We start from the raw sequence: 25,322 nt of genomic DNA, 5'->3' as shown, positions 1-25,322 counted from the left end.
TGTATGCATTTGATTGCATATTTTTCTGCTTCTGGTAACCTTGTGCCTACCTTGTCCACTGCCAGGGAAACCCTGTGAAAAGAAGATTTATTGAGAAATTCAAAGTAGTGCTATATAAAAATAGAAGCTAGCAGCTCTTAGCTTCTCTTTCTTGCCCTTTCTAGTTTAAAGCATTCAGAAGTGAAATATCTGAATGCAGCATAGGCCAAAGGGGACCTCAAATTAAGTTTCCTTCCTTTTTTTCAGAGAGTGGTGGAGGGAAGGCCCACACATTTTGTGAGGGTTTATCTGATTTTTCATACTGATTTACACCAAGCTGGGGCCAAAGTACACATGATGTGGGATATCTATTTTCAGACCTCCAAATACTTTTTTTTTTAAAAAAGCAAAGCTTAAAAGTAACTGGGTATGGCTTGGGGCCACAGGATTGAGAATGTGTAGTCTTTGCCTCCCTTACTTATTTCTCCAAGTAAGTAATAAATAAAAATATATTGCCCAATATCACCCTTTGAGATTGCTATAATGGTCTTGGTGGGTAAAAAAGACAGAAACAACAAAGGTATATTTTCTTCCCTGTGGAGTGTGTAATTAAAAAAATAGCACAGACTGACAGCACCACTACCTTAATCCAGTTTGTTCATATGGTTGCTTTTAAGTTTTTAAAAAAACTGTTAGGCACCTAAACACTGATTTCTCACATCACATGTAGTTTGGCCCAAAGTAATTCTTGAACTGCTCTCTTCTCACACCTCAAATCCCTTCTGGTTTTGAGCCTGGAGAGCAGCTTGGTGCATAATCCATGAAATTTAGGAAACTATTTCCTTCATACCACTTCATGGTTGTAGAATGTCTTGCCAGAGCCTATGGAACAAATGTATTTATTGTAAGGGAAGGGCAGGAGGGGTGCATTCTTGATGTCTGGTGTCTTGATGTCGTGTACCAGTTGGTCCCTTACCTTTCCCGCCCTGACCTGGCCACAGTGATCCATGCAACGGTCACCTCCAGGCTTGACTACTGTAATTTGCTCTACGCGGGGCTGCCCTTGAAGCTGTCCCAGAGACTTCAGCGGGTGCAGAATGCTGCAGCGAGGCTCCTCATGGGGTCTCTGCCATGGGAGCATATTCACCCAGTGCTTTTCCAGCTGCACTGGCTCCTGGTGGAGTACAAGGTCAGATTTAAGGTGCTGCTTTTGACCTTTAAAGCCCTTCACGGCCTAGGACCCTTGTACCTATGGGACCGCCTCTCCCAGTATGCCCCATGGAGAAGCCTCAAGGCCCATAAATAGCAACACCCTAGTGGTCCCGGGCCCTAAAGAAGTTAGATTAGCTTCAACCAGAGCCAGGGCCTTTTCAACTCTGGCTCCGGCCTGGTGGAACGCTCTGCCTCATGAGACCAGGGCCCTGCAGGATCTGATTTCTTTCTACAGCGCCTGTAAGACAGAGTTGTTCCGCCTGGCCTTTGGTTTGGAGCCAGTTTGATTCCCTCTCTCTTTCTTTTTTCTTTTCCTTTCTCCTGCGATGAGGCTACATTTTAATATTTTTATGTTTCAATATGGTGGGGTTAAAGCTGTGGGTTAAAGCCTCAGCGCCTAGGACTTGCCGATTGAAAGGTCGGCGGTTCGAATCCCTGCGGCGGGGTGCGCTCCCGCTGCTCGGTCCCAGCGCCTGCCAACCTAGCAGTTCGAAAGCACCTCCGGGTGCAAGTAGATAAATAGGGACCACTTACCAGCGGGAAGGTAAACGGCGTTTCCGTGTGCGGCTCTGGCTCGCCAGAGCAGCGATGTCACGCTGGCCACGTGACCCGGAAGTGTCTCCGGACAGCGCTGGCCCCTGGCCTCTTAAGTGAGATGGGCGCACAACCCCAGAGTCTGTCAAGACTGGCCCGTACGGGCAGGGGTACCTTTACCTTTACCTTTATGTTAATGTTGTATTTTAATTTTGTTTTTAAGTTGTAATCATTCAACTTGTTTTTATTATTGCTTGTTAGCTGCCCTGAGCCCAGCCTCGGCTGGGGAGGGCGGGGTATAAATAATAACAACAACAACAATAATAATAATATTACCACTGGTGCCTTGTCAAATATGGGGGATCAAGGGCACCATCTAGGCTGCAGTACCCGTCAGCCTGAATACAGTAGACTAATTTGGAACAGCCATTTATTATAAAACTTGGGCCTCAGAAGCTGCTTTTTAGTCTGAGCAATTTTCCAGGCCAGTGGGAATAGCAGTGCAGATGGCTCCTTGGGTCCTGATTTGTGTACTTTTGAACTGGTCCTGACCATATCCCTCCTGTGCTGAAAATCAGCTTACCTGTATCTTTGCACGAAACACCTGGAGCAGACTCCTGAGGCCCAACAGTATATTTAGAAAATATTACATAAATACAAAAGAGTAACATAAAATTTTTTCTGTGTAATTTTCTTTCTGGTGGAAATCCCTGCCACATTTATTGGACTGAAGAAGATTTCCATGACCACATTTGAAGAATGTACTAAGTTGCTATAAAACATAGTTACCATCCTAGTTTCAGAAAATGTAAAATTCTTACATCACATCTACACCATACATTTAAAGCACATGACTTTTGTAAAAGAATCCTGGGAACTGTAGTGTACCCCTTACAGAGCTACAGTTCTCAGCCCCTTTAATTGCAATTCCCACGATTATATGGGATAAGCCATGTGCTTTAAATGTATGGTGTGGGTGTGTGACCTTAAACAGTTTTGAACTTTATTCAATTTCAGATTTAGAATTTCAGACAGTTTAGTCTGGAGAAGATTATGAATCTCAAGAGCTTGCACACTCTTTAACTTAGTGGTGGGAAACCTATGACTGCAGCATATTTAGTTGGACTACAATCCCATCATTTCTGACCACTGGCCTTGCTGCCTTGGACTGACGGGAGCTTGAGTCCAACAACATTTGCAGGGCCGCAGGTTCCCCACCTCTGCCTTAAGTTGAACAGAGCTTATCCGTCACTTTTAACACCCCTTACCACAAATAAATAAGCATCTATTCCTATTAGTGACTCCTTGCAATCTGGAAAAGCAGTAATTGCATATCATTAATTGTGTTTGTGTTAATACAGACCTCAGCAGTCAGGGCTGATATAATAGCTGTTGTCAAAAATGAATTGGTACCATCTGGCTTTGTTGGGTTGCTATTGGGTTCTGCCGCTTTGTACTGAAGTGAGGTCTCCAAAATGCACTGAATGAGAATAGATGAAACAACTAATTGACTCTCTTTTCTCTGTCATCTTGGGTACTTCAGAGCTATGAAAACGCACATGTACTTGTCAAGTGGACACAAAAAAGAGGTCAAGATGTCTATTTTACTCTGGCCAGGTCATGACCCGAGGCTCTGTGGCCAGTGGCTCCAAATCCCTGTAAGGCAGTGGGCCAGTAGTGAGCCTGTGTGTGTAAGAAACCCTCCCACTGAGAATGTAATTAAAGCAGCTTGGAAACAGAGGGGGAAACTCTGCATTCTCTAGGGCTCATTTTATTCCAGCTTTGATTAATGAGGTTGGGTGGAGTTAATGAACAGGGAGTTTAAAAGAGTGAGCAGCCCAAGCTGATACATCTCCTTTCTCTTGGGAACTTGCTAAGGGTTATGGGCAGCAACAATGATCCAGCAATGGGGGTTTGGGGGATCAGGTGCTGTCCCTCTCTGCTTAGATCATTTATGCAGAGAATTATCTCCAATGGTATTTTTCCTGCTCCTCTGTGCAGGGCACAACTGACTAACCTCTTCAATTTTGTAGCTTAAAGAGTCAGTGGGAGCTCCTTGAGCAGAGCAGGCCATCATGAAGCAGTTAACTTTAGTCTTGATTCCCTTAGGAGTTGCATTGTCTGGGCATAAAACTGCCCTTTCCCCTTGTGTAGTTAAAGAATGTCAGAAGTCCTTTTTAACTGAAACCATCAAAGAGTAGCCCACGGGAAGACCTGCCTAATCTATCACTGCAGGTCTTTCTCACCTCTAATAGCAAAGACGAAGAAATAGATACTGCTCTGAACTAAGGAATATCTCCATAGGTCTAGGGAGCAATTATTCAGTACATGATGTGGAACAAAATAGTACCATAGTTAAAACACTACTGTGAATCTTTAGGGCTAATTCCCATTTTCATCTAGCAAGTTATCAAATATTTTCCTTTTTTCTTTATTACTGATCAATAACTTTCATTAGAATCCTAATATCCATTAAAACACAATACATTTCTTCCTGAAAACGCATACTTTCTGTGTACCTCTCTAATCTCACATTCTGTCTCCCTTTTTCTTTGTTGAGCTATGTGTCTGCACTTTTGTCCCAATAATATTCATAGACATATTCTGTGATGCACAATTTAGTACCCTTTGCAGAAGCAAGTTTATGGTCTCAATGATTGCAAACAAATATCTGAAAATGTGGACAGTTCTGCTAAAGATGTTGATACCTGAGAACTACCATTGATCAAAATCTTTTGAATTCACTACAGCTCTTAATCATTTTCTATTTCTTATTCCTTCCCTTTAATTAGCATTGAAGCAAAACAACAAGAAAAACAAGCCCAGCTGTGGACCCAGAACTTCCAGGAAGGTAGCCCCATTCTAAAGGGCCCAATAAATGTTACTGTGGCTGTTTTGGGGGTGGAAATATATTTAAAGAGGTCTGCTCTTGGCAGTGGGGCACCACCAGGCATGTGTTCAGTATCACCACCAGGGATAATATATTCTTTAAGTTGTTTGCCCTGGTACCTGAGAGAAATAGGAACTGAGGGGAAAGAGAAAACCTCTAGGGTAAGAGACTAGTTTGCTGAAAGAGTTGACTACTTGCATGAACCAAATAGTTAAAGGGGATTACAAGTCTGAGAGACAGACAAGTGAAAATGTTCAATGGGTTGTCTGGAAGGCCCAGTTTAACATCTGATTCACATTTTAGCAATTCTTGTGATGATGTCATGATTGCTATATTATAACATAATATAACATATCAGTCAGTTTTCTTGTTGCTGGCACTAGAGTACTTTATAAATGATTTTGTTGCACAAGATGGCAAGTAGCAATTCACAATCATTGAAGGCCATATTTGCTCTTTGCATGAAGATGGCAGCATGTCCTCCAGGTGCAGAAATGCCTCTTAAATCTGAATGCTGGTCCCCTCTTTTCTTCCCCGTATATAACACCAGTGTCTCACAACAAATGTAACTGAAGAACCTGAAGAAAGACACAATGCATGTGCTTTTGAAAACAAGGGGAAATTATAATTTTTTTAAAGAAGAAAAGGAGTATGTGGCAGCTCCCAGTATTTGTAGAGCCCCACCCCTATTACATCAGAACATAAACCTATGAAATTAGAAAAGAGTGAAAAATATCAATGTTTCGTCCAGATCCTAGGTACTGCACCCTCGCTAAAGGATGATTGTAGGATGATGTGTGTACCTGAGCTTATGGCCCCAAATTCTCTTTATCTTACATGCTGCTTTATTACAAAAAGGACGACTGGACTACTGATCCTAAACTGAATAGTTAGTTGCCCAACCACCCACTCCAGAACCCATTGCTCTCAACTGACTCTCAACTGACTTGCATTCAAACTCCCTTTCAAATCCTCATCCAATCATCACTCACCACCTGGATTCCACAATCTCTCTTTCCCACCTCCCTCCTTAACATTTCCATAATAATTCTGATACAATTACCTTGTAATACAATGTAATAGTTAGTATTACATTCAATATTTTATACACACTGCTCCCTGTAACCATACTGTTACTGCAGGTTCTCCATCTCTGTTTTAAAAACCAGATGTCTTCTTCCAGATGATCCTGGGAATTGTAGTTTGTTTGGGATTCTGGGGATTGTAGGTCTGAGAGGGAAGCCACAATGGCACGAATCATTTTGGGGGAAGTCATGTGCTTTACAGGCACCTTGGATGCTCTTTAAAACATACCATCATAGAATTGTAGAGTTAGAAAAGGACCCCAAGGGTCAACTAGATGATCCATGGCTGATGGCCATCCAAGCACTGCTTAAAAACCTTCAAGGAAGGAGAGTCACTGCTTCAGGGCCTAAAGGCCTCTGGAACAGCAGAAAACAAGCTTGCTCCACCCTCCATGTAACTGCCCTTTATACTTCAGTTATTGAAAGGTCTGCATAGTGTGGATCTCATATCAGTGTTATGAGAGTGTAAGCGACACATTTCTCTCTAACCTTTCTCCACACCAGGGGTCTCCAAGCTTTCCTTGCCTCGGGCTGGTTTCTCGAGCAACGATCACACAGAGGGCGGGGGAGCATGCGCCCGTGCACACGCTATTTCCGGTCCACGTCTGGGTTGGAGGAGCACCGGAAATAGCTTGTGCGCATGCGCACGGGCCTCATCCGACCTGGATGTGCACTAGAAAACGTCCCCACGCTGTGCTGCGCAGCTAAGAGTGGGTGGCCGTGGGCGGCAGCAGGGGCCGCCGCGGGCCAGATAAAGGCGTCCCTCAGGCCTTAACTGGCCCCCGGGCCGTAGGTTGGTGACCCCCACTCCACACCATGCAGAATTGCAATGGTAACCAGAAGGCTGGAGTTTGGAACCCAGCCAGGGCTGGCTCTGGGCAGGATCCTTGCATTGCCGGGGGTTGGACTAGATGACCCTTGGGATCCCTTCCAACTATGCCATATTATGATTATATCAAGCAGCTAAAGGAACAAAAAGATGCTTCTGAAACATTTGGGAATCATAGGAACACTCACCCCACCAGTGGCTTCCCCCAAGAGCTTGCATCTTCCTTAGGAGAGAGGCATGCCAGAACAAAGACGGAAAGGCTCAGAGTTCAGGTAGGTAGAAATTCCAATTGAGTGCCCTATACTATCGGAATGCTTCCTTCCCATGTCCCCCACCCTCATGTGCCAGACTGCTGCTAGCATGGCTGGGAGCCAGGCGCGTGCTGATTGCTCCATTTTCTTTGCAGCGAGGGAGCCTTTCCCCAACATATACCGTATTTTTTGCACCATAACACTCACTTTTTTCCTCCCAGAAAGTAAGGGGAAATGTCTGTGCGTGTTATGGAGGAAATGCCTACAGGTGGCATGCCTACAGATTTTGCTCCTCTAAAAACTATGTGCGTGTTATGGTCGGGTGCGTGTTATAGAGCGAAAAATACGGTACTTGGTTCTGGCCAAATCCCTGGAGAGACGTGATGACCCTCAGGTATTGGGGCAGAGGAAAGGAAGGGGTCCTTGTGAAACACATTTGTGAGTCTGTGGCTTCCAGCAAGTGCTTTTCAGAAGCATTGCTCCCTCCAACAGGGGAGGCAGAGGATAGCCATCATGGCTAGTTGCCTTTGTTGGTTATAGACACTTTAAAAGTAGGCACAATTATATCATGACAAATTGTATGCAGCTTAAGCCTTTAGAAAAGCTGTAGCTATTCAAATGGCCTATCATGACAAAGTTTAGCTGCTAACATCCCTCTGAGGAAGTGGCATAACAAATGGAGGCTCTCACAGTGAAGGAGGAATCAAATCCTTACTATATTTAAGTCAGTGACTAATTCCAGGAACAAGTTTCAGGAAAAACATGTAAGGAGGGATAATACTGCAAATCCAAAGGAATGGGAACATCTGAACTCTTGGTAATCATCCATTCCTTCAAAGCGTTTTTGCCCTGTTCTTCAGCCAAAAAAGGCTTCCAGAGTTGCTTACAAATGCCAATGGTAAGACGGTCAATTCCATGAAATTTGCAATCTAAAATACATAAACTGGGTTGGGAGGGAGGAAAAGAGCATATTTAGGCACTAGGTATTTTAACAAGTTCTTTTTATGATCAGTGGGAGTGGAATGAATTGCAAGGTAGGAGCCAAAGGTTTCTGGTATTCCCTCAAAGTCTATGGGTCCTGCAGTCTTAACTCTCCCTTTGCTATAGTCTGATGGAATGGCTGCAGATTGATGACACTTTAGCAGGGAGCCTGATGGAGCTGGTGTTTCAACAGAGTTTATGGAGAGGACTTGCACTCCTTCTGATGAAATGGCTGCTTGTATATGTCATCTAATTTAGCTCCAGAAGCAATAGCCTTTAAATAGGATGGCTTTGTAAAAAGAATTACAATATGAGCAGGAAAGGCAAACAAACTAAAACAGATATTTGCAAGGCTCAGATGCAATCTGAACTTTTCAAGGCGGCTGGGAATGTCACATGGATCACAAAAAGTGCGTGTGCTGTAGAGGTTACAGTATTGGACTAAGACCCTAGAGATTGCGGTTCTAGTAACCATTTAGCCATGACAGTGTTTTGAAGCTGTACTACAGAAAGCAAAGACAGCTGTATTGCATATGTACACTTAGTTCAGAACTAAACAAGTTGGAAAATGTGAGAGCTGGCTACTTTGTGTGTGTGTGCTGAAATATAAAATGACTATTTTTTGAATGCTGTGCTGATTTGCTCCATTTTACTCGAGAATTAGGGTGGAATTGAAGAGTATCATTTGTAAGGTATTAATGTATTTGAAAAGGAAAAGCTGGTGCTAAGTCTCTACTAACTGCTTTTTAGCCCCTGGTAATTGTGCTTCATGGCTGGAAAAGCTCTGTGTTTGTTCTTGCCTGCTTAATTTCAGTTGCCTTTGTTATGGGTATTCCACTCCTCACATTAACCAAAATGCTTTAATTACAAAGCCATTTGTACTAATGTTGGTTAAACAAATCAGTGTTTGGAGAAAGCAGGATTCTGCCTGCAGAACTAATTTCCTCAGCTGGGTGGGAAGGGTTTGAGGGGGGAAATCCCCCAAAAAGTAATGTGGAGATCTAAGCAATCACAGCTGTCAGGACTGCAGGACGGGAGCAATCAGATACGTAATTATACTATTCTAATTACAGGGATTACAGAGATCGTGGCATTACAAATTGCATGAGCTGCGGGCATTAGAATACATTAAATGCTTACTTGAAAGCAAAGCAGGTGACTAAGCCAAGGATGCCCTGCTCTTTGTGAAGAATAAGACTTTGTGTGGAATTGATGACACATTCCCCCTATTATCTAGATGGAATTTGGTATAAAGAGTGGAATTCAGACTCAAATGTTTCAATGAAAAAGAGAGAAAAGTTGGACCTTAAAAAAGATTTCTAAGATAGACTTTGAAACCTGAGGAACCAGAAGAAGGGCTGGACAGGATTTCAGGGGGCTGGAGGTTAGAGCTTCAGAAGATGGCTATTGAGCTCATATACTGTACGTGGGCTTCTCATACGCCTCTGGCCACTGTTGAAACAGGATGCTGGATAGGCCTTTGTTCTGATTCAGCAAATTTCTTAATGTTCCTTATCTCTAAAGCAAAAAAATATATGCAAGTACACTGGTACCTCGGGTTACCTACGCTTCAGGTTACAGACTACGCTTACCCAGAAATAGTTCTTTGCTTCAGGATGAGAACAGACAGTGTGCAGCAGCGACGTGGCGGCAGCGGGAGGTCCCATTAGCTAAAGTGGTGCTTCAGGTTGAGAACAGTTTCAGGTTAAGAACAGACCTCCGGAATGAATTAAGTACTTAACCAGAGGCACCACTGGATTTTGCTCAATATTTGCAGGTAGCATTATTTTTCTACATATGGTGTAAAATCATTTTGATGATACTGTATGTGTAGCCTTAATGATACTGAGGTAGAGAAAAATGAAAGAAGCTGTAGGTGTAGGCCAACACTAATAACAGGCCATCATAACCTTACAGCAGGGTGGCAGCGTTAGCTCTGTTGCAGCAATAACATAGAATCATTGAATTTTAGAGGTGGAAGAGGGACCATGAGAGTCATCTAGTTCACCCCACCCCACCCTGCTATGCGGGAATCTTTTTGCCCAACTTGGGACCAACAACCCTGAGAGTAAAAGTTTTATGCATTTACCAACCTTGGTGTCTGTTCATTTCATTGGCTTTCCTTAGAGCAGGGCTAGCATTTGAAAAAAATGTGGTTATGTGCAATGTGGAGTGAAGCAGACCTTTCCCGACTCTCCAGCTCTTTGATCTCATTTCTTACTGATAAGCATAACCAATAAAACATGAAATTTAAAGAAATCACAAAATCTTGTACATGCACTTTGCTGTTCATGTTACACAGAGCACTTGAGATTTAAAACGTCTTTATAAAATTTGTGTTATTCATAACAATTCAAGAGAGCATAAGCAGATCTGCTGCCTTGCATTAAATTCTTAGTGTTTGCGAGAGAAAGACTGCAGCCCATAGAACTTCAGCCAACTTAGAACACACAGCTCTGATTGAGGAAACTGACCACTATAAACTATTATTAACCAGTGGTGTGCCTGATAAAGCAAGTGGTTGACCTTCCTCTGTAATACTGTTATTATTGGAAGGATAGAAACAAATTCATTCTTTTGTACCTTCTTACCACATCTAAATAAACAGTGTCATGAAAAGAAAGGAAAGAAAATGTACAGAAGTAGAGGTTAGTCAGTGTGATTTAGTGGTGTAATGGTTAGAGCAGGGGTCAGCAAACTTTTTCAGCAGGGGGCTGGCCCACTGTCCCTCAGATCTTTTGGGGGGCTGGACTATATATTTTTTGGGGGGCGGGAGGGGGAAATGAACGAATTCCTTTGCCCCACAAATAACCCAGAGATGCATTTTAAATAAAAGGACACATTCTACTCATGTAAAAACACGCTGATTCCTGGACCGTCCGCGGGCCAGATTGAGAAGGTGATTAGGCCGGATCCGGCCCCCAGGCCTTAGTTTGCCTACCCATGGGTTAGAGTGTTGGAGACAGGAGTTCAGATCCCTGCTCAGCCAGTCATAGTGTCTCAGCTTAACCTAGCTCACAGGGTTGTTGTTAGGATAAAATGAGAAGGGGAAAAACAAAGTATACCACCTTGAGCTCTGAAGGAAAGGTGGGATATAAATGCAATAGATAGATGGTCTTATAATCATTGCTCTTCTGTCACACAGTTCTTACCTTTGTACCCAGATTTTCCATTTATATTGCCAATGGTGATGTTGCGATCTGGCATTAACAACATCACATTTTTTGGCTACTATTTTAATGCCTTTCTTTTTCAAAGCTGAGGAAATGTTTCAGGGAACAAGAAGCAAACTCAGCAGGTGGAGTGAAAAGAGGTTGCAGAATATGTTTGGAAATTGAGAGTCCCATGGTGTCCTTAATGCATTAAGTTGAATAGGTGTCCCAGCAAAATGCATTTAACCCTGGAAGATTTCTGAAAGCCACCTCTCCTCCCATTTGTGATGAGTGCTTGTTTGCCTTTCGCACTTGTCAGTTCCCCAAGCAGCCCTAGAAATGATGAGTAGCAAACTCATTACCCCAAAATACAATTTGCAATTCTAATACAGATGTTATCCAAAGGTGCCTCTTGCGCTTTTATAGATCTCACCACTGTAACCCCCAGCAGGAGACATTCCATGTTTCACAATTGATTTCCTTCCTTTTGCTATAGCCGTATTGGTTCATTGGATGTAATACACATAGTTTTATCTCTATCATATGATGAATGTACATATCAGGCACATCAAGTTAAAACACATTAAAATGTGCGCCATTAATCTGCAGGCTTCATGGTTTTTTCGTTTTTTTATAAAAAAAATCTGAGTGCATGTTATCCTTGATCCAGTTGTGCATTTTAAAACTAGAAACATTCTTATGTGTAATGCTTGCATGCTGATCTGATCTGAAACTGAGAATTTGAAAGATGAGGATGGTCACCATGATTGCAAAGTAGAATGAGACACAAAATAGCCAGTGGAATTCTATAATTCTCTTCCTACATGTTATCTAGCCTCTCTCTAGCAAAGGACAACAGACTGAATTCTTAGGGTTATGAAGACTGTTGTCTTATAACTAATTTTGTCTGTTCTTGGAAAGTGATATGTATATCAGTTGATTACTGTGATTTTAGTGTTAATAAATGGGTCCGGTAGGCTATAAAATCAGACAATTCATAAATGTTCAACTCTAGAAAAATGGATCATAGTTGATTCTCCCTATAACAAAACAGTTTAACATTCATCATTGTTTATCACTTTTGAGAAATACATTTGTGCTGAGGATCCTGTACACACACCCTTGCTGATCTGTGATCCATATGGTAATGAGACTGAGCCAATGTAACTGATTAGTGCAGCTGGTTATTTACAAAGTATGTCTCACAAAATTTTCACTGTGTTTAAGATTAGTGTATGACTATTATAGAACAGCTATCCTTTACCCTGGTGCATTTTGGGGGGAGACAAACCACAAACCTGGGTTCAGACATGGCTTAGCCCATAGCAGTGCTGCAGAACCAAGGAAGGAGCACAGTGGCCATCATATTTTACTCCAAGAACCCACTCATTTGTGCTAAGTCATAAATCCGCTTGGTGCTAAATGCACACTGGGCCCCTGAATCCAAGTACAGGATAATATGTTTCCTTGATCAAAGTAATCCAGCATTCAGTCTGTTCTAGGTTTATATGGAGGAAGTGCTTCTCTCTGCATATGACCAGATTAGGTCATCATTACAAAGGACAGAATCTGCTTTATGTTCAGGAGGCCTAATCCATTCTTTGAATTCAAATGGCCAGCGTTCCAGAAGTTGTCAAATGATCCATGATAGAATGTTACGATTGCAACCTGGAGATTCCATGTACCTAACAGGTCAGCAACCTCAACAGAATATATTATTAGTGCTTTATCCCCCTGTCTTCTCCCCAGGCAGTCATGGAACAAAATGAGTCCTGCTGGCTTAAGTAAATGGAAGAGAAGAAAAGACCAGTGCAGGGGAAACCTTTTGCAACCACAGAGCTCTTTTAAAAGCCTATGTGTTGCATCCAGCAATCCTATGTTACATGGCAAACAGAATCCCAGCAGCTCGTTTAATGTTTGCAGTGTTCAGTAAAAGTGTCTACAGTATCTGCGTTCTGAGCATCCTCATATCAACTCCTAAATCTCCTGTACTTTTGCAAGTATTTTGTGGATTATTTGACCCATGTAATCAGATCTTCATTTTCTGTTTTCTTAACATGAATCTTTTCGTGACTCCTAATACAGAGGTAGGGAGCCTGTAGACTGTCAGATGTTGCTAGACGGGAGCCCACCCCACCTTATCTGGCCTTGCACTGATGGATTGGAGTCCAGTACATGGGGGACACAGATTTTTACCCCAGCATGCATTAACCTACTCCTCCACCTGTGCAAGATTTGAGTGATAAACAGGTTTGAGTGGTTTCTGCAAAAAATGTGGAATGATTACCTACACTCATCCTTCACCTTATGGTTTCCTTGTTATAGTGGCCATTCTGTGTCATGTACCATAGTAGTGATCTTGGTTCTGGGGCAGGGCTGATTTATTGTAAGTCCATATTTTCTCTTACTCATTTCTTCTCCAATCTAATCTGACCTATCACTTTGAATTACCTGGGATGAGACTTGCACTACCTTGTTGTGTCTTAATTGCCCCCCCCGTATCCTTCGTCAAAGATTCTTTAGCTATGCTTCTGTCAGCACTAAAGTATTACATAGCAAATATATATTTTTTCCCCTTGTGCTTCTAAGGAAATAGTGTGCAGTGTCTGTCTCTGTTTCTCTGTCTCTCAATCTCTTTTACAATTTGCAGCACATCAAAATGTAATTCTATCCTGTATTTTCCTAGTTATGTTTGTTCTAAGCAAGGTTCATGATGGGCAGATCCTCCTGTTTGCCTTATGACAATGTCCCTGTTAGAGAGATAATAAGAACAAAATTAGAAGGACTCTTGATAATCCAAGTGGTCCAAAGTGAATGAGGAATGCAAATCAGGTGAACAGTTAATTACTTTTTGAAAAATTCATTATTTGTCTAGAGCAGCTGATTGAAAAGCAGTGTTGCAATTTAAATTAAGACTATTTGTTCATTTCCAGAATGAAATAGTGTAATTTGACTTATAATCTGTTACAGCTTAGATGAGTAACAGTGATCTGAGCGCCCAAGGCAGCTTTGGCCAATTGAATAACAAAGCTTTCTGATGAAGCAGGTAGAGGTGAAATAAGGGACCTCTTCTTCTGATTCTAACATACAAGCACACACACACTAGCAATTAATTGTTGTCACTGTTGGAAACACAGTAGTGCTTTTATCCTACACCACTTGAATTTGCATATCATGTATCATTCTCCATGTTGCCCTTGGACATTATTATGATTGGTTGGAGCATAATACACAGTGATTCATCTTACACATGCAGCACTTTCCTTTTAATGAAGTTACAGGCTTTGCATATGAGTTAGCTTAGGGTGACATCACAATTAGAAAAATCTTACTCTGTAGGGAAACATGAATGTTTCTTTGCTACTATTGCTACTATTGCAATAGTCTGATTCTTCTGAACAACGGGGTGTTTAGGAGGATGCAGCTGATCTAAAAATTTCCCCTAAAATCGCAGGAGTGAGTTACGCATGCTTCAAAGTCATTCTGGGACATATTGACTCTCATTCTATACAGCTGCAGTTGACACATCCATTTTCAATTGGCTCTGTCCACTTATAGCAGTCTGTGAAATGCTTATTTATGCTTCAGACTTGTTTTCAGTCATTCTGATTTTGTGGCTTTTAACGTAAGTTAATATATCAAACCCTTTTACAGTCAAGTTGAATGCAAAGCACTCTGGACAACGTAGGATTCTGTCTGTCTTGCATTGGCACTTGCCGTTATTTATGTCACTACTTATATCTTGCTTTTCTATGTTATATCTGAAGCAGCTTATAACATCATGAAAACAAACTCATAAACATTGAAATTAGCAAAGTGACAATAAAATAACCTAACAACGAAACCTAGTGGCATCAGTTTAACACACTACCATCAGAAGTTTCAAAGCTCATGTTCTTGTCTCTGTCTTCAGGTTACAGATGCTTCAGGTTACAGACTTTGTTAACCCAGAAATAGTACCTCGGGTTAAGAACTTTGCTTCAGGATGAGAACAGAAATCGTGCTCTGGCAGTGCGGCGACAGCGGGAAGCCCCATTAGCTATTGTGGTACCTCAGGTTAAGAGCAGTTTCAGGTTAAGAACGGACCTCCAGAACGAATTAAGTTCTTAACCAGAGGTACCACTGTACTACTTGACATTGGGGGGAGTGGGCTAAGTGGTTTAGGAAAATTATAAAATCAAAATCAAATCTTGAAAGACAGTAGCAGGAGGTTGAAACTGAAACATCATAAGTAATAGAAAGGCCGGTTGGAGTGACTATGGAAGACTATCTATATACTACTAATTTAATTCATGGGTGGTCAATGTGGAGCAACTCTCAGCCCCAGCCAGAATGTCAAGCAGCCAGGGATGATGGGAATTGTAGTCCAAAACATCTGGAGATTACCACGTTGACTAGCCCTGGTCTGTTCCACAGGTTGAAGGATAAAAGTATGTGGGTGAGGCAGGGGATGAGGTTAATTGTGACTTGCTGGACATGGCCTCAACAATAAGCTGATGCCCAACTCCCAGGTCTCCTAGTTTGTGCCCCACAGTACCCATCATTCTGTGTCTTGAAAAGCTGTTCATCACACAACTGCACAACTGCAGTTTCCCTCATTGCTATCTCCATGCAAGAAACAGCTGCTTGTCAGTCAGCTGTTAATGGGACAAGACCGGCTGGCATCAAAATTTGAATTCCTTCCAGTAGCACCTTAAAGACCAACTAAGTTAGTTCTTGGTATGAGCTTTCGTTTGCATGCACACTTCTTCAGATACACTGAAGTGTGCATGCAAACGAAAGCTCATACCAAGAACTAACTTAGTTGGTCTTTAAGGTGCTACTGGAAGGAATTTTTTTTGTTTTGACTATGGCAGACCAACATGGCTACCTATCTGTAATCAAAATTTGAGTTATGGCTTCCAAAGTTAATGACAGAGTGTCCTGGACTAGCTGGATGCAGAGGAGGGACTGCTGGTGGGGCGATGACAAGCAGTCAGAGGGGGGAAAGGGGGTATACTGGGAAGAGAAGGTGTTGGAAGCTGAAGAAGCAAACAGGGTTTAGTGATCAGGAAGGGTCTGGTGCAGAAAGCAGTTCAGAATCAGAGGCAGGAGAGATAGAGGGCCAGTAGACAGAGATGAGACAGGCTTCTGAAGAAGCCAGGGGGTCGCTCCCTCCTGTTGCAGCCAGTTTCCCTCCCCCATGGTCTCCCAGAATACGCAGAGAAATGAAGAGGCCAGAGCAAAGAGATACAAGACAATGGAGCCTTAGGCTACTGGGGAAGGAACTAGAGGAGGAGCCTTAGAGAGCAGTGGGAAAGCAGGGGCCTTCAGTCCTTGCAATTGCCTCATTGGGGCAAGACCTACTGGGAAGAGTTGCTGTGATCACTAGGCCTGCATTGTTTTGGTTTCTTTGCATAAGGAGTTAACTTCACTGACACTGGGTGTTTTATTACTGAACTACTCCTAACTCTGGCTCCTATCACGGGGTAGTTCATCTAGTGCATGCATAATCTAGGTCGGCAAACTAAGGCCCAGGGGCCAGATCCAGCCCAATCGCCTTCTGGATCTGGTCTGTAGACTGTCCAGGAATTGCCATGTGGATCTGATACTGATTGTTCGGGCTGCACTATTCCTCCCCCCTCCCACCAGACACACCACAGCAGCACCTCCACCCTCCCTCCTCCTGGCCTCCTGACTTCTCCCCACCCTGCGGAGGAAGGGGACTGGGCTTTGATTGGTGCCAGCAGCAGCAGTGTGATCGCTCAAGTGGCCGCCATTTGAAGCAGCCCCTCTCCGGAGCCCTTTTGTGCGCCGCTCATCATCCCTACGGAGCTACCGCTGCCATTCGGCCCCCCACAAGGTCTGAGGGGCAGTGGACCAGCCCCCTGCTGAAAAATTTTGCCGACCCCTGATCTAGTGCTCTCCAGATGATACTGGACCAACGCCCATCAGTTCGAACCAGCATGACCAACTATTGGGGATGGTGAGAGTTGTAGTCCAACAACATTTTGAGGGCACTGCTATAGACCTCCAAGCCCAGACTAGGGACTTGGATGCTGCATTCCTACAGCAGATTACCAAACATTTAAAAAGGAGAGAGATAATAGTCATGGGAGACTTTAACTACCACAGTATCTGTTGGAACTCACCCTTTGCCAAGAATGTAAGGTCCAACAAATTGCTCCATTACCTCACTGTCAGTTCCCAGAAGGTGGAAGAAGCAACAAGGGGATCATCTCTCTTGTGCCTGGTCCTCACCAACAGGGAGGAACAGATCAATAAAGTGAAAGTACTGAGAACCTTGGGAAGAAGTGATCATGTTCTCTTGGGCTTATTTTTACAAAGGCAAGGCAAAGCTGAGTGTAGTCAGACATGCACTCTGGACTTTAAGAAGGTTGGTTTCAGAAACTTTTTACTGACTGAAATCATGGTCAGAAATACTCAAAGAGAAGCAAGTCTAAGCTGGATAGGAGTTTCTTAAATGTGAAAAATTGAAGGCACAAAGACAATTCCAACAAGAAGGAAAAGTAGGACGCACTTACTGTAAACTGGTGTGGCTGCAGAAGGAGCTTACAGATGAGCTGAGATGTAAGAAGGGCATGTATAAGAAATGGAAGAAAGGAGAAATTGCAAAGGAAGAGTATACACAAGTAGCCAACAGATGCAGGGGAAAGGTCAGGCAGGCCAAAGCTCAAAATGAACTCAGGTTTGCAAGAAAGGTTAAAAGCAATAAAAAGGTTTCTTTGGCTATGTTCGAAGCAAGAGAAAGAGCAAGCAAGTAGAAGGACTCTTGTGTGGAGAAGATGGAGAAATACTATTGAGTGACTGGAAGAAGGTGAACTGCCTAACATCTGCTTTGCCTCTGTCTTCACCCAAAAGGAAATTGATGCCCAGCCTGGTGATAACAGAATAAACAATGCAAGGAGGGAGCTGGAGGGCTAAAGGAGCTTGCAGATGTGATTTCTGGGCCTCTGTCTATAATCTTTGAGAATTCCTGGAGAACTGGTAAGGTCCCTGTGGCCACCATTTTCGAAAGTGGGGGAAAGGAAGACCCAGGTAACTACAGACCAGTTGACAGTAAACTATTCGAAAGTGAAACGGACTCCTTTGGGAGATGATGGACTCGCCTTCCTTGGAAGTATTTTAAGCATAGGTTGGATGGCCTGTCATGTATGATTTAGTTGAGATTCCTGCATTTCACAGGGTTGGACTAGAAGACTCTCGGTGTCCCTTCCAACTCTACCATTCTAGGATTCATAGATGCTAGAAACAGTTTGATCCCTCTTCCTTTCATTAAATGACAGCTTCCATGACTGTTGCTGCTGCATATTTTCTCTGAACATCTTTTCCATGGGAGACCACTTCAGCCAGCAGCTGCACCCACCTCCTATGAATGCAATCATAGATGCAGGGCAATCTATTGCACTATATGAAAAATTAGAGCATTTTTATTCTTGTCTTTATTTTGATTCCTTCTAGGAGTTAGGAAAATAGGATTGCTGATTAAAATGGATACACTTCAGCTTCGTCCAAAGCCCTTCCTGACTGGCAATAAGATTGACCTGAATCATGCTAATCAACAATTGCTGTATGTTAGGCTTATGGAAATACAACATCTGCACAAAAAGGGAGGAGGATAATCAGTTGCTGATTACAAAACTTCACTTTATTTTAAAATGTTTTTTTTTGGTGTGTTTTGAGGTCAATTTCTGTTGGGACAGGAAATATCAGTATGAGACTCCCCAAGCCCTTGCTCATTTTATATTAATGAGATCATCTCACACAATTGAATTAATATTTGCAATACATTTGATCAGACTGCTGGTCTTCCTATAGTGACTTGTGGATGGATACATTATTCCTACCATATAGATTTGCTGAACTCTCTTCAATTAGAAATTGCTTCATGTAGAGAAAAGTCTGTGTCACACAATCAAAATTATGAATACTGTTTCTGAATTGCATTGTAGACTTTCCCCATGAATACTGTGTGTAGCCATCAGTTAACTTCACTGTACAGTGGTGCCCCGCAAGACGAACGCCTCGCAAGACGAAAAACCCGCTAGACGAAAGGGTTTTCCGTTTTGGAGGCGCTTCGTAAAACGAATTTCCCTATGGGGTTGCTTTGCAAGACGGAAAAAATCTTGCATCCCCCTGCGGGTTTTTTCCGCTTTTTTCACCCTTTTCTTAAGCCGCTAAGCTGCTTATCAGCTGTTCTGCTGATAAGCCGCTTAACAGCTAATCGCTGGAAGCCGCTTGACAGCTGTAGCGCTAATCTGCTAAGCTGTCAATGGGCTTGCTTCGCAAGACGAAAAAACCGCTAGACGAAGAGAATCGCGGAACGGATTCTTTTCGTCTAGCGAGGCACCACTGTATATGGAAAGTAGCTAAATCAGTTGTAAAAATATTAATATTCCTTTATTTATCTTAATGCCAGATCAAACTTATTTAGCATGTATTTTTGAAGGAGTGTTTTGAAATCCCATTAGTTCATATTTTTTTGCATCAGGGACAGTATAGTCAGAGGTAGGCAACCTTTTGCTAGTAGTTAACTGAATCTCTGCAGCTCAGGACAAAGTTGACTTGGGAAACCTAGACATATTTTATATTGCATATTAACATGCTACATCTATTTGAAGCCTTTCTTACATCTTTTTAAATATTGTAAGGAATTTTGTGCATCATTGCTTCCTCCCTTTTTTGTGGGAGTATAGTGCAAGTCTCAGCTCAGAGGGCTCATCCAGACTTCTGTGGATTGGCATTTGCTCCAATTCACCGCTAAAGAGCAGATTTTCCCTGGCAAAGCAGTGGAGCAAACAGAACACTGCTTGGACATGTGCAGGACAAGTGGGAAACCACTTTGGACCCGTGCTTTCTGTGCACAAGACAAGTGGAAATGTAGATGTGCTGAAAGTCTACAGCCTCTGGTTCTATCTGTGTTGCCACATTCTACAAATAGCTCTTGAAATCTTTTGATTCTTTTCCTATAAGGATATAGAATAGTTTGTGTTCTTGCTTGGACATTAGATTTGCTCCTTGTCTATTAGGCTTATGTGGCATCATGCCAGGAGCTACATGTCATCAACTCCTGAACAGACTGCCTGAGAGAAGAGGAACTTTCTTCTTTTCACACAGGAGGAATGACTTTTCCTAATATGTTACCATTACTTGCTGTAATACATGCCTGCACCACCTAAATATAAAATAGGTATGCTTTTTTCCCTGAAAAGAACTGGTTTGTATCCAATGCAATCTGTCTGCAGGTGGGAAAGACTACCTTCCTCTTCTCTCTTCTGCACCCCCGTGTTCCTTCAAAACCTGCTCTTGAGTGTTGGGAAATCCTCCAGAGCAGATTTTGACGGTACGCAGATGAGAAAAGAGGAAGATGAAGTCCTGTTACATGAGTGGAAATTTGCTCATTCACTGTTGGGTTCTGCCCATAGCTTTAGCTATATGCAGATTAATGCAAATTGGTCGATTCATTTGATTAAGATTTGTTTTTAATTGGGTGAGAGCCCTACAGCAGACCAATATTTAATTTAATGTGTGTATGTGTTCTATATAAAAAAGACTTGCAAAGTGAAAACATCACTGCCATCCACATTGCTGTCCAGAAAGTCGGAAACCAAGACTAGTGGGTAGAGATCTTAGAGTGAAAAATGAGATGACTTTGTGTTTTCGGAATCAGTAAATCATCCAGCCTCCTCCTGAAGTATCGAGCCTTTTATGGCTGCTCAGCCCCTTTTCAAAGACTGTTTTTCATGCAACTGGCAGGAGGCAGGGATCCAGCTGTTTCTCAAAGGACAGCAGGAAGTGGCAACCTCCTTGTTTCTACTGGTGGGTGAAGCTTGGTGAAGACTCTCACCCTTGGAAGCAGAAAGATCATCTGCAGACATCTGATGGGTCCCACACAGCCTCTTTGTAGCTATCAGCGTGGGCTGGACTGATTCCTGATGGGCATAGAGCATGTGCATTGAAACCCCTGCCACATGTAGAATACTAACTCGAAATTCAAATTAAATAAGGATAATTAACAATTAACAAAAAGCTAAGCAGACAAGTAATTAGATATTCCCTGACTAGTGTTTACTGTAATTTCGTGACCCATTCATAATTAACCTCAGATTGTAAAGTATATTGATGAGAAGCCAAAGTATAAACTTGTATTAACAGTGACAGAATAAGGTGCCAATTAAACTGCATTTCATTCAAGCTTGGGAAAGCAAAGCTATAATGGGTTTTTATTATCTTCCCATGCTTCCCTATGCTTGGCACGTGCCAGAACGAGATTAGGAGTTGATGAAAGAGGATAAAAAAACTGCCTGATGTCTGTAGCAAGTTGGGGGCGGGAAGTAATAATAAAGAGGGTTTAAAGAAAAACAATAAAAATGTTAAGCAGCCTTCTGCTGCACAGGAGTGCGTACGCAAGCTGAATAGGATCCACACATGCATCCCAAAGTTAACCTTTTTCAGGTATGGCCTGAATAGCTGGGCTTCCAGTGCATTCTTTTTTGACAGACAGCCAGAAAGCTAACTCGGAGGCATTATTAACCTATCTGAATGTCATGTGCCATTCTATTGATATTTTGTTAAGCATAATCAATGGTGATAACTTTTTATTCCCTCCATTAAGTTTTGTTCTTCCTTGTAAGAAGCCACCTTCTCCATCACAGCGGATCGATTCTACAACAATGCCAAACCAAATGTGAGAAACTGCATTCCTAGGACTTATTCTTTCTTGAATAAAGCAAAGGGGTGTGTGTGATTAAATGAAACCCCTGGCTCTTAATTTCTCTACAGCGTGGATGGGGATGCTGTGGGATTCCAACACTCATCAATCCCACCAATGAGCATGACCAGTGGTTAGGAATGATGGAAGCTATAGTCCAGTAACATGTGGAAGGCCACAGATTCTCTTCCCCTGTTCTACAGAACATTGCCAGTGACAGCTGAAGCTAATCCCTGCCCTGTCCTTAAACTGATTTTTTAAATGGAAGATAAGTTAATCAGATTTATATCCTAATGTTTTGACCATCAAATCCTCCAGCAATTCAATAGATAATTTTAAAAGCTTACTTCTTACACCTCTCACCTCATTATTCACAATACTTTAGTTTTCACTGTAGGTTATGGTTTTGCTATAGCCCATTCCTTCCCAGCATCTTACTACTATCCATCTCCATCTTGTAATGGATTAAAGAAAGCTTGTAATGTTAGCTTCACAGCTCCTAAGTACAGTTCCCATAGTTGCATGTCCTCCAGACAGTTGACTCTTTTAGACATCCTGCTTGGCAGCTGCCTGCTGTCTGCTGTCTGCTGTCCCCTGTGACAGCAGAATTCTCTTTTATGATACTGTTTGCTCAAAAGAATGCCATTGAAATCAGTGGGATTTATTCCTAGGTAAGTGTGTATACGATTGATACCTTAGGTGTCCATCCTATGCCCACTGACCTGGAGCTTGTACCTCTGTAGACATGCATAGAGCTAAAGCAGAGAGGAGTCAGGTGCTGTTCACTTGTAGTGTGTTGTGTTGATAAGTATGGAATGGCAGTTACTTGGATGCTGTCCTTTCTCCTCCCTTCTTCTTGGGATATCTTCTGATATCTGAGAAAGGGTCATAGCTTGGTGGTAGAGCATCTGCTTTGCATTCAGAATCTCCCAAGTTCAATCCCTAGTAGCCTGGTACAGCTGGGAGACACCTTTCCTGAAACCCTGGAGAGCTATTGCCAGTCATTACATATGATACTAAGCTAGATGGACCAAGGTTCTGGGCAGCTTTCCATGTTTCTGTGAGGAGCCAATATAAGGAGGATCCATATAATGTGTGTTATACATGTGCTAAAGTTGGTTCTTCTCAACTTTGTGTGTACTCCTTAAAGAACAGTTTGTATGTCCACACTACAGACATTTGGACCAATCCCCAATCCCTGCTCTATGATACATCCAGCTCTAAACCACTTACCCATTTATAATCCTTGAGTATCAATAGCTTTAACATTGCTTTGACAGCATTGCCCAACAACTGATGGTCAAATCTGGCACTAGCCACTTAGGCAATGTGATTTGTTTATGTAGTTGTGGGTTGGAAGTGTACGTTGGGAAAAGAATATGCAGGTTTGATATGGTGTTCTTCAGAGTGTCAAACCAAACAATGCACCCCTACCCAAAGGAGTGTATAATTTAAATTAAATTATTACTTCAAGAAAGAAGGCTTCTTGGAAACATAGAAAGTTGCTTTATACCAAGTCAAACTATTTGTCCATCTAGCTAAATATTGTACTTTCACTGGTTGCAGCTCTCTACCACCTGATGCATTAACTGGAGATGCCAGGGAGATTGAACCTGAGGCTTGTATGCAAAGTGTGTGCCCTTGCACTGAGCTATAGTTCCTCCCCTTAAGTAAGAATCATGTCCCCAAACCAGAGGTAGGGAACCTGCCCTACTGCCTGACTCCTGTCCAAGCCAATACAGCTAGTGATGATGGGAAGCCAACAGCATCTAGAGTGCCATAGGTTCTCATCTCTGTTCTGAATGGACAAACTTCAGCTAAGAAAGCTGCCAGGAGAGGAGTTCGAACTCTTCCAGAGACTGGAACTCCTGGGCCTGGGCTGGTGAAGTCTGGCACCTTTGATCCCTGAGCCACTGTGCTGCAGAGAGCTTCTTTAATTACCGTATTTTTCGCTCTGTAGGACGCACCCAACCATAGGACGCACCTTGTTTTAGAAGGGGAGAATTTTTTTCTTGTTTTTTTCTTGTTTTAGAGGGGGAGAACAAGAACAAAAATTCTCACCCTCTCTGCTCAGCGCCCCTTCAGCGAAGCGGCAGGAGAAACGGAGCCCCTTCCATTTCTCCTCCCACTTCGCTGAAGGGGCGCTGCACAGCTCTCCCTCTCTGCTGAAGACAGGAGAGTCTTGCTGTCCTGGCTTTAGCAAAAGGAACCTGAAGCCTTCAGAGCGCAGCACGAGTTTCTGCTGCGCTCCAAAGGCTTCAGGCGGCTATCCCTGAAGCCTGGAGAGCGAGAGGGGTTGGTGCGCACTGACCCCTCTCGCTCTCCAGGCTTCAGTGAAAGCAACGCATAGCTTCCGGAGCATGGAGGGAGCTTCGCGTTTCTATCGCTGAAGCCAAGGAGCCTGCATTCACTCCATAGAACGCACACACATTCCCCTTAATTTTTGGAGTGAAAAATACGGTACTTATTATTATTATTATTATTATTATTATTATTATTTATTCAAACAACTAACCTGGGACGTAAAGGTAAAGGTAAAGGGACCTCTGACCATTAGGTCCAGTCGTGACCGACTCTGGGACCGACTCTGGCGCTCATCTTGCTTTATTGGCCAAGGGAGCCGGCGTACAGCTTCCGGGTCATGTGGCCAGCATGACTAAGCTACTTCTGGTGAACCAGAGCAGCGCACGGAAACGCCGTTTACCTTCCCGCCGGAGCGGTACCTATTTATCTACTTGCACTTTGACGTGCTTTCGAACTGCTAGGTTGGCAAGAGCAAGGACCGAGCAATGGGAGCTCACCCTGTCGTGGGGATTCGAACTGCTGACCTTCTGATTGGCAAGCCCTAGGCTCTGTGGTTTAACCCACAGCGCCACCCACGTCCCTTAAGCTGGGACATAATAGAGGCTTAAAAAATTATGCATGGTATGGCTAGAGAATGTGGATAGTGAGGTTTTCCTCCTTTCTCATAATACCATAATTGTGGGTCATCCAATGCAAAATTGGTAGTAGATTAAAGATTGACACAATAACATTCACACAACACTTAACTAATTTATGGAAGTTGTTGCCACAGAATGTGGTAGTGGCTTTTTACTTAGAAGGCCTCTGACTTTATGGTGCTGCCTGTTTTGCATATGATACAGCTCCCTTGCCCAAGGCAGCTAAAAAGTTCTGGTCAGTGTCTGGGTGGAAAACCAGCTATAAAATCCTGTATGTTGCCTTTAACTTCCATGATAGAAGAAAAGCAGGATATCAATGCACTGAATAAATAGAGGGGATTAATCAGATTCATGGTTGTGCAATATTTGTCATGACTGACTAAATCACACCTCTATGTTCAGAGGCGATAAACCTCTACATACCAGTTGGGGTGGGAGAACAGCATAAGAGGACTGTTACCTTCTTATGTGTATCTCAAGAGCATCTGTTTGGCCACTGTGGAAAACAGGATGCTGGACTAGATATTCCTTTGGTCTGATCCAGAAGGGCTCTTTTATGTTCTTACTTACTACCAGCTCAGCATGTGAAATTACATGAATGTATAAAGTACAGGGTAAGATGGAATTGACCCCTCTGTGTTAGATATTGAATCTAAGGAAGATAGCCCTCTCTCTCTTTAGCTGCTATTGAAACCATAGAATGGGTCGTGTCCTTTGAAACATCATCTGCCTCATTATGCAACTAGAGCCCTCTCC

At 42.8% G+C, this 25,322-nt stretch overlaps 1 long non-coding RNA gene across 5 annotated transcripts in view; it reads left to right on the top strand.

Moving 5' to 3' along the window:
• Nucleotides 1-25,322, top strand: part of LOC309358263 — a 73,959-nt gene that overhangs the window by 13,184 nt on the left and 35,453 nt on the right. For all 5 annotated transcript variants that reach the window (XR_014163376.1, XR_014163377.1, XR_014163378.1 and 2 more), the window contains exons 2-3: nt 4,518-4,576; nt 6,664-6,801. This is a non-coding gene — a long non-coding RNA (uncharacterized lncRNA). The remainder of the gene's footprint in view (nt 1-4,517; nt 4,577-6,663; nt 6,802-25,322) is intronic.

Source organism: Podarcis melisellensis (assembly GCF_964234715.1).
Source record: "Podarcis melisellensis genome assembly, chromosome: 15".
Classification (NCBI taxonomy): Eukaryota; Metazoa; Chordata; class Lepidosauria; order Squamata; family Lacertidae; genus Podarcis; species Podarcis melisellensis.
The sequence above is the reverse complement of the archived record's forward strand: the minus strand, read 5'-3'. Positions and strand labels throughout refer to the sequence as shown.